The sequence below is a fragment of the Sciurus vulgaris genome (assembly GCF_902686455.1).
Source record: "Sciurus vulgaris genome assembly, chromosome: 4".
NCBI classification, from domain to species: Eukaryota; Metazoa; Chordata; class Mammalia; order Rodentia; family Sciuridae; genus Sciurus; species Sciurus vulgaris.
The window spans coordinates 95,196,216-95,206,420 of record NC_136464.1 but is presented as its reverse complement, the minus strand read 5'-3'; the positions used below and the strand labels follow the sequence as shown (position 1 = coordinate 95,206,420).

At 37.0% G+C, this 10,205-nt stretch overlaps 1 pseudogene across 1 annotated transcript; it reads left to right on the top strand.

The window, feature by feature from the left end:
* Positions 1–6,051: 6,051 nt before the first annotated feature.
* LOC306658748 (proteasome subunit alpha type-1-like) lies at positions 6,052–6,939 on the top strand (annotated as a pseudogene). The gene has a single exon. The product of its transcript is annotated as a proteasome subunit alpha type-1-like (transcript).
* The last annotated feature ends 3,266 nt before the right edge of the window (positions 6,940–10,205 follow it).

Here is a 10,205-nt window from a genome sequence, read left to right as displayed (position 1 = left end):
ATTTCTTCATTTGGTTTGGTTCTTTTTCAGAATCGCTACTCTTTATTGAATTCATATTTACTTCCTATATTTTCTCTCTGATTTCACTCCTTACATCTTATTTTAGTTCATAGAATATTTCAACTATGAACTTCCTAAATTCCTTCTCTGACATTTGTTTCACTGTAGTGTTAATGAAGTCAGTTGTTGAAGCATTATGGGCAACAGTATAGTCCATTCCCTTGCTTTTCATATTGGTTGTATGTTTACCCATCTATTGATTTAGTACTCACATCTTTTAAGTGAAGGACTATTTTATGAGCTTCTTTCTCTTATGAGCCCCAGATTGGGTGAACATCTAGATAGTGTTATTTTAAGTCAATGTAATGTGTGACCTCGCTGATCCCAATATCAGTACTACTTTAAGAGATGCCACTGATCCCTATTGACTATGATCACTTCAGAATCAAGCCTCTTTGTATTCAATCTTACAAGAAAAAAAAAAAAACTTCTTGCAATTGTTTTACAAAGTTCCTCAAATTTAGGTATTCACCCATAATAAAGTTTGGAATAAGTCAAAATTTAGTTGTTAAATTTAGCAAACTTATTATAATCTTAAGTGAGAGCTAAAAGGGAGAGGAAGAATGGGCAAAGAGGTGGGGTAAAAAGGGAAAAAGAAAAGAAAAAAGAAGGAAAGGAAGAAAAAGAAAGAAAGAAAGGAGGAAGGAAGGAAGGAAGAAAGAAAGACATGAAAGAATAATTTATACCAAGGCAGAAAGGAGAAATAGATGACTGGTATTTGAGGTAGTAGAAGATACTGCAAGAGGATGAGTATGAGGTGAGAGGAGCAAGTATAAACTAAAGCTAGGAAAAAAGATTTATTCCAATTAATGTTTTAAATCATTATGGAAAATATATTTGAATGGGTTGAAGGTACAATGGTAGCTATTGGGATAACAATTATCATTCAAGTTAAGGAGTTACTTATATGATCAGAGCTGATATTAGAATTATTTCTAGCAAATTTTGTGAAGGTGAAGAAAATTCTTGTTCAATCCTGATTTGGATTTCACTGGGGTTTGAACACACAGCAGTTGTCCATAAGTCTTTGGCTGTGGATCCCTCCAGATTGCAGAGGCACAGGAGCTAATTCCACAGTTGCTATGAATCTCCTACTAGCAGTTTCTGGTTTGTTGGTTCAGAGGTCCACAACTGATTGCTGGGAGGGTGCAGGGTTGTGGGTTTGTTGTTTCTATTGTGTTCAGTAGCTCAGGACGCTGGAGAGTCCCTGTAATTGCTGTGGGTCACCATGTATTTGCTCACCTCTACAGGATTCTTTTCACAGTAGCAAAGATTCTGGTTGTTTTCTTCAGGTGTTCTCTGGTGCAGAAGTATTCCCCCAGCCAAACCCAATCTAGGGTACTGTAGTTAAGGGACTCAAGTGCTTTACCTGGACTCCACTTTCCATTGGCACTGATTTCCTCTGTTTCTATATCTGATACAAGGTCTCACCAATATCCAAACATTGGAATTTGACTTAACAGTTGTGATCAGGGATCAGGCTGGGAGAAAGATAATCCTGGGAGAAGCCACTTCTTATTGTCTTGGCTCTTATAATTTTCCACCTTAATTGATCTCCCTCTGGCTATCTTTGCAGGTACTTTCAGCTTAATTTTCCTGGGTTATTTAGGAAATTTATGCTAGTAACCTTCTGTCCACAGCTGCCACCATCAAGGGTACAGGTTTGTATGTCACTGGATATTTGGGCAGCTTCCCTCTGGTTTGGCTCCACAATCCTGGGGACAACACTTAGGCTTCTCACAGTGCCTCTGCCAATGTCAGTCATCAGGGTCTAGTGAATCTGCTTTCCTCTCTTTGGAGCCAAAGCTACTTCATTTCTGTTTCTGATTTTAGCGGATGCTGTAGAGAACTTTCCATCCTTGCCTGGGCCATGGAGGCTGAGGAGGGTTAGATGCACTTCCTAGCACAGGTTCCCACCAGCCCATGCTTTCATAATGAGAGGGAAAAAAAGGAGGTTTAATTGACTCATCTAGTAGTAGTCCTAAAATTCCTTCCTAGCTAGATTCTTAAGAGGTCCCACTGCAGAGGACTTCCTCTGGTTTAATTTGTAGCTGTCTGTGTGTGGGAAGATATCACATTGATTTAAGGGTGACTGGTCAGCTGAGGGTTCCATGAGATGGTTGTAGACCTCCAGCTCAGTTTTCTTTTCACAATTTAATTTTAAGCTATTTGCTCTGTTTTAAGGATCCTGTTATTACTGTCATGATTTAAATTTTGTCTGTCCAAGTGTTTTTAAGTGGGTGAGCTCAAAAGATTTTCTGTTGCCCATCCTTTTTCTCTCTCTTTTTTCTCAGCCCCTTCCTCTACCCTGGTCCAGTTTTGGAATTAGGGGATTCTGAACTTATTTTCCACTCTTGTAACCTGTCTTCAAGTGTTTCCAGGTCTCAGACTTCGTAATATTGAGTCTTAGAGCATATTTTTTTTGTTTCCCACCACTCACTTCTGCTTTTCCTTCATTACCTCCTTTCTGTGTTGTGAGGAGATTGGCTCTTACTGCCAAACTCACTTCTACCATCTTCCTAATCCCATGTCTCAACTTTTGTAGCTTCTTTTCAATGTGTCTTTTCATTTTATTTTTCTAACTTTCAGGCAAGATGATTCAAAGGGTGATTTCCTTGACAGATTCTGAAGTAAAACAAATGCCTTTAACTGTAGATTTTCTAAAGTTTCTTTTAAAAAATATTTTGCATTAGTGCATTAAATTCTGGGTTTGCAGTGAGCATTCTTGCCTAATTCAGGGATGACACTGGATATTAAGCATGTGGTAAGACATCCAAGACCACTGTGATTTCAGACTCTTGGCAAGTATATATCCATGTATGAACAGTTAAACAGTCAATGGTACCATGGTACAGAAATGGCACCATGGAATTGGAAATGTACTGACAATAGAAGAGACTAGCCTTTTTATAGGCAGATTAATTTCATTGTGAGGCAAACAGAAAATTCCAGTGGATGCAGAAATATTATTTTCAGGATCCATGATGGCTTCATCCACATCTTTTTTATCTGTGCAATCTTTGGAGAAGATCCAGAGGTGAGAGATGTTCCAGGGACTGATTTGTGCTTCATATTTTTCCACTCTTCTAATTTCCAGGCCAGTTTTGCTAAATTGGTGTTCTTCCTTATACTCTCTTTCAGTGCCCTTCTGAGCAATCCCAGAATGCTCAACAGAAGATAGGAAGCAGAGGTGAAGTTGAACAATACTGTTCCTTCTCACACGTTTAGCTGCAGTGAAATGGGGACAATAGTGCTGCATGTCCATTTTTTTTCCCTGAGTATGGGTTCTGATGGGAAGCAGAACTCTGAATGGAGAAACCAAGTGCTCTGGTTTCATTCACTTCCCAGATCAGGAATTTTTTATCTACAGGACAAGGGGAGTGGGTGGGGACTAGGGAATCTGCAGGCTCCTTGAAATCATGTAGAAAACATATGTGTACACATGCTTTACATTATTTAACTTTCATCAGCTTTTTTTAAGATGAGTTCTCTCTATGTTGTCTGGCTCATCTTGAACTCATGGGATCAAGTTATCCTTCCACTTCAACCTCTTGAGTAGCTGGATATAGCTTATGCACTACACTTGGCTAACTTTCATGAGACTCTTGATGGGTTCTTTGTTCACCAAGATTTAAATTCCATGGTGTAAACCCCTTCAAAGGATTTTTATCAATGTTCCTAGTTTTAGATATTCTCCAGCATTTTAGGAGTACAGAAACTACAGGGATTTCCACCTATGCTCACTCACTGATAGTACCAAGTAAGGAAGTTTTCAAGGGCTGATAGAGACTAGATAAAGACTAAATATTCTTGAATGTTATGAAGTATCTAGGACAGTTTATTCGTGAAGAATATTTTAAATAAATTTCTTATTGGTGCATTATAATTATATATCGTAATGTGTGACATATTAATAATGCATATAACAGAAGATGGCAGAATAGAGAAGGTCATGTTCCTGGCTGCTCCAAGGCATAAAATGAAGGAAACAGACAGGGAGCTTCTCCCCAATGTGGGTGAACCAAAAAAAAAAAGGTAGTGGGACTTAACTGGAATTCAAAACTGGACATTCAAAGAAGACCAGGGACACAGGGGGTTAGATACAAAAATTAAGGAAAAAATCCCCAGCCATGGCAATGGCCAGGCTGGAATCATCCATAAGCATGGTAGAGGGATAAGGGAATTAAAGGAACCCACATTTTGGGAGGCCCAAGGTGTGTCTGGGTATGGAGAATTTATAAACCAAGGACACTATCCAACAAACTTGAAAGATGCACTGCACGTATCCATGTGCGGGGAAAGAAGCTGACATCTCTCCAGGTGGCATTCAGAGGACAATGGAAGAAAACATTTTGCAGCCACAGAAGTGAAGCCGGCAGCTGAGGAAGCTGAGTCCTGAAAAACTGGAGTTTGGCACCAAATATAGGCCCAGTAAATACACACTGCATGACACAGAGTGTTCTTAAGTGACCAGGAGAAAATCAAACATGGAGAGGTTTACACAGGGAACAACTGGTTATGGAAATCCACCTGGCTCTACCCTTTTCCCTCCAATCTAACTGCTTACAGAACCTGGGAGCGATGCATCTGGCTGGGAACTCAGAAGGGCAGAGGTAGGAGAGATCTTTTGGAGATTGAATCTGAGACCAGGAAACGTGGTGTCCACAGGTGACATAGAGGACTAAGAATTGGCTCAACACCACACCAGTGGAACCCAGGGGAGATCCCTGGAGTAAAATTTTCCAGTGTAGTTCAGCAAGTATTGGGTATTGGAGGGGCATTGATTTAAAATCTCCAGGCCAATTGATACTCAGAGAAGAGCCAGAGCCCCCCTAAACCTAAACCTCACTTCCAGAAACCCTATCTACAGGATTACCTCTCTCACTCCAGCAATCCAGGGGATGGAGCATCATGCACCAGATGACCCTACCTAAAACTGCTAAGAAGCTGAAAATATTTTGAATTCCAACAGAAATAATTTTTTAACTTTTCATCAAGATGTTTTTCCTTGTCTTTTTAAAATTTTATTTGTTTTTACTGTTTACTTGTGACTTTAATGGCACATGGACATTTATACAGTCTCCTACTTTTTTTCTTCTCATCGCTGGCATTTTTTAAGCCAGTTATTTTACATGGATCAGTTTTTTTTTGTTTTTGTTTTTTTTTTTGTGAACTGGGATGTTTGATTAGTATATTTTAATTTTGCTTTGTTTTTAGTCTTTATTTTTATTTTTTAAAATTTTTTGCTTTATATATTTTTTTCTCCTACCTGTTTCACTTGATTCTCTCTTTTCTTCTGCTGTCAATCTCTATTGGTCTTTCTTTCACTCTTCCTTAAATATTTTGCTTCTGTCTTCTCTTCTTCTCTCTCATGATCATCACATTCTACATCACTTCTATTCTCTCCCTGTCCACCATCTGACATTGTAAACCATTTTTCAAACTTGCTGTTTTTATTCTAGGAAATAACTAATCATATCATTTATGTTTATTGTGATAATTAACACTGCAGATATCATAGTAGGAACTATTTGGTTTAATGCTATATTGCTTACATTGGTTATTGTTATTATTGGTCTCTCCCTAAAGAGTGAGATACTGGAAACCTTCAGGGACACTATGAGTTCCCAAGGTAGACTCTACTGCCTCAGATCCATACTGTTATATGGGTAGACACACAAACAACATATAAATCAAGAATACAAATCACCCTACAAACCAAGATATTCCAATAAAAAAATCCATTGACACCACAGTGAAAAATCTATCAGAGAAGTTTAGAATGTTCGTAATTCAATGGACCTGCAAAGTGAAGGATGGTATAAGAAATGAAATCAGTCAGAAAATACAGGAACTTAAAGATCACTTCAATGAAAAGGCAGAGATTCTGAAAAAAAAAAAAAAAAAAAAAAAAAAACCCACAAGCAGAAATTCTCTGAATGAGGAAAACAAACCAAATTAAAAATTCAATTAAAAACATCAGCAGGATTTGCCAGCTTTGTTGGAGCTCACAGCCAGGTCCATGTGGGAATTATGTTTTGCAACCCGTATGACAATGATGTCACTGTTTGGAGCCCTCAGGGCAGGATTCATCAAACTGAATATGCAATGGAAGCTGTTAAACAAGGTTCAGCTACAGTTGGTCTGAAATTAAAAAAAAAAACATGCAGTATTGGTTGCACTGAAGAGGGCACAGTCAGAACTTGCAGCTCATCAGGAAAAAATCCTCTATGTTGACAACCATATTGATATCTCAATTGTCGGACTTACTGCTGATGCTAGACTGTTATGCAACTTTATGCGCTAGGAGCATTTGGATTCCAGATTTGTATTTGATAGACCACTTCCTGTGACTTGTCTTGTATCTCTAGTTGGAAGTAAGACCCAGATACCAACACAGCGATATGGCCGGAGACCCTATGGTGTTGGGCTGCCTATTGCTGGTTATGATGATATGGGCCTTTGCATTTTCCAAACCTGTCCATCTGCTGATTATTTTGACTGCAGAGCTGTGTCCATTGGATCCTGTTCTCAATCAACTCGTACTTACTTGAGACATTTGTCTGAGTTTATGGAGTGCAACTTAAATGAACTGGTTAAACATGGTCTTTGTGCCTTAAGAGAGACACTTCCTGCAGAGCAGGACCTAACTACAAAGAATGTTTCTATTGGAATTGTTGGTAAAGACTTGGAGTTTTCAATCTATGATGATGATGATGTGTCTCCATTCCTGGAAGGTCTTGAAGAATAACCTCAGAGAAAGGCACAGCCTACACAACCTGCTGATGAACCTACAGAAAAGACTGATGAACCAGGAACATTAAGTGATAAACTTACATTATGTGTATTATTGAATATTTGAGAATGCAGCAACACATACTGATGACATATGTAGAACCAAAAGATGCAGGGGTGGAGCTCTCAGTCCAAACACTGATTTTAGAAATCAGTCTAAATGTGTTTTTTCCAAGTAACTTCCCCAAACCATATAATGGGGTACATTTTTCTTTGAGAGGGTCTACATAATCATTCTGTAGAAAGTATAGGTATACCAGTGTTTTTATATGAAGAAAATAATGTCTTTGGGGTTTTAAAGACAATTGTGAAATAAAATTGTTTCCCCTTCTGGTGTAAAAAAAAAAAATCACCAATAGACTAGACTACATGGAAGACAGAACCTCTGGACATGAACACAAAATACATAACCTTGAAAATAGAGTTGACCATGGAGAGAAGATGTTAAGAAGTCATGAAGAGAACTCCCAAGAACTATGGGATAACATGAAAAGGCCAAATTGAGGACTGATTGGGATCGATGAAGGTGAGGAGATACAAACCAAAGGAATGCATGATCTTTTCAATGAAATACTATGAGAAAATTTCCCAAATCTAAGGAATGAAATGGAAAATCAAATATGAGTGCCTTACAGGATCCCAAATGCACAAAATTACAAAAAAACCACATCAAGGCACTTTATAATGAAAATGCCTAGCATACAGAATAAGAATAAAATTTTAAGGACTGCAAGAGAAAAATATCAGATAATATGTAGGGGAAAATCAACACCGATCTCAGCTGATTTCTCAACCCAGACCCTCAAAGCAAGAAGGTCCTGGAATAACATATACTAAGCTCGGAAAGAAAATGGATGCCAAACAAGAATCCTATATCCAGCAAAATTAAGATTCAAATTTGGAAATAAAATAAAAACCTTCCATGATAAACAAAGGTTAAAAGAATTTGCAACTAGAAAGTCTATACTATAGAACATTCTCAACAAAATATTTCATGAAGATGAAATGGAAAAAAAAAAGTGAAAACCAGCAAAGGGAGGAACTACACTAAAGAAATAATCAAAGGAGAAACTAATTCAAATTAAAAACTAGAAATCAAAATGACTGGGATTACAAATCATATCTCAATAATAACCTTGAAAGTTAATGGCTTAAACTGACTAATCAAAAGACATAGACAGACAGATTGGATTTAAAAAGACCCAACAATATACTGTCTCCAAGAGACTCAACTTGTATGCAAAGACATCTAAAGACTGAAGTGAGAGAATGGAAAAAACTTATCACTCACGTGAATTGTGTAAACAAGCAGGTGTTTCTATCCTCATAGCAAATAAAGGGACTTCAAGCAAAGTTAATAAGAAGGGACAAAGATGAACATTTCATACTGCTTAAGGGAATTGTACATCAACAAGACATAACAATCATAAATATTTATGTCCCAAACAATGGAGCATCTACACACAGCAAACAAACCCTTTTCCCTTTTATATTTTGGTACATACCATTTTTTTCTCATATAAAATATGAAAAAGACAAGTACTCAACAATTGAGATTTCACCTCACTCCAGTCAGAATGACCATTATCAGAATGCAAATAATAATAAATGCTGGTGAGGATGTGGGGGAAAAGGTAGATTCATAATTTGTTAATGGGCCTGCAAATTAGTTCAACCACTTTGGAAGGAAAGCATTGTGGGGATTCCTCAAAAAACTAAGAATAGAGTCACCATATGACACAGCTACCCATGCCTCTGTATTTATTCAAAAGAAGTAAAATCAGCATACTATAGCAATAAGCCACTACAATGTTTATGGCACCACAATTCACATAACTGAATTATGAAATCAACCCAGATGTCCATCAATAAATGAATAGATCAAGAAAATAGAGTATATACACATGATGGAGTTTTACTCAGCCACAAAGTAGAATAAAATAATGATATTTGCTGATAGATGGATGGAGATGGACAAAATCATACTACTTGAAACAAGCCAGACTCAGAAGGCAGTGGGGGAGAGGATCAGATATCATTAAGATATAGAAAAGACTGGTGGATTAGAATAATGACAGGAAGGGAGGATGGGAAAGTGAAAGAAACATAGAATGAAGTTAACACACATAAATGTACCAAAAGTAATATCTCCTTTATGTATATGTAGAAAGTATGAATCAAAAATAAATAAACAAAGGATGGAAAGGAAGATCAGTATGGTAGAGGAAAGAGATTAGAGGGAGGAAGAGGAAAAGGAAAAGAAAAATGGAATGGGAATTGAAATAAATTCCTTTGTATGTATAATTACAATAAAAGGAACCCAAATACTGTGTATAAATATAATTTTCTAATTTAAAAAAGTCCATTCTTACCAGTCCTATTTAATATGGCAGTTGAAATTAGGCAAGAGAAGCAAATAAAAGGGATACAAATAAGAAAGGAAAAAGTCAAATTATCCCTATTTACAGATGATAAGATCCTGTATTTAGAAGACCCTAAAAGTTCCATAAAAAAGACTTTTAGAGCTGACAAAGTCAACATAAAAAAATTAATAGCTTTTCTGTATACCAACCATAAACCCACTGAGAAAGAAAACAGGAACACAGTTCCTGTCATAATAGCCTCACAAAGTGGCCAGGAATAAACCTAACCAAGGAAGTGAAAGATTTCTGTATGGAAAATTACAGAACACTGAAAAAAGAAATTGAAGAATACACTAGAAGATGGAAAAATCTCCTCTTTTTATGGATTGGCAGAATTAATATTGTTAAAGTGACTGTATCACCAAAAGTGAACTACAGATCAATGCAATCTCCATCAGGATATCAATGATATTTCTTTTTCTTTTTGTTACCTGTGATTGAACTCAGACGCACATAACCATTGAGCCACATCCCCAACCCTTTTTATTGTTTATTTTGAGATCGGTCTTACCAAGTTGCTGAGGGTGGCCTTGAACTTGCTGTAATCCTGCCTCAGCCTCCCAAATCACTGGGATTTCAGGTGTGCACCACTACATTCAGCTCAATGATACTCTAGAAAAAAATTCTAAAATTTCTGTGGAGGAAAAAAAATATTCACAATAGTCAAAGAAATTCTGAGCAAATGGAGTATCTTTGGAGACAAAACATTACCAAATTTCGTTATACCACAGTCATAATAACAAAAGTAGCCTAATACTGGCATAGAAACATATATATAGCAATGAAATAGAATGCAAAACACATAGATACACCCACAAAATTATAGTCATCTGATTCTTCACAAAGTTGCCAAAAACATACATTGGAGAAAGAACAGTTTCTTCAGTGGTACTGGGGAGACATGTAGAAGAATAAAACTAGATCCTT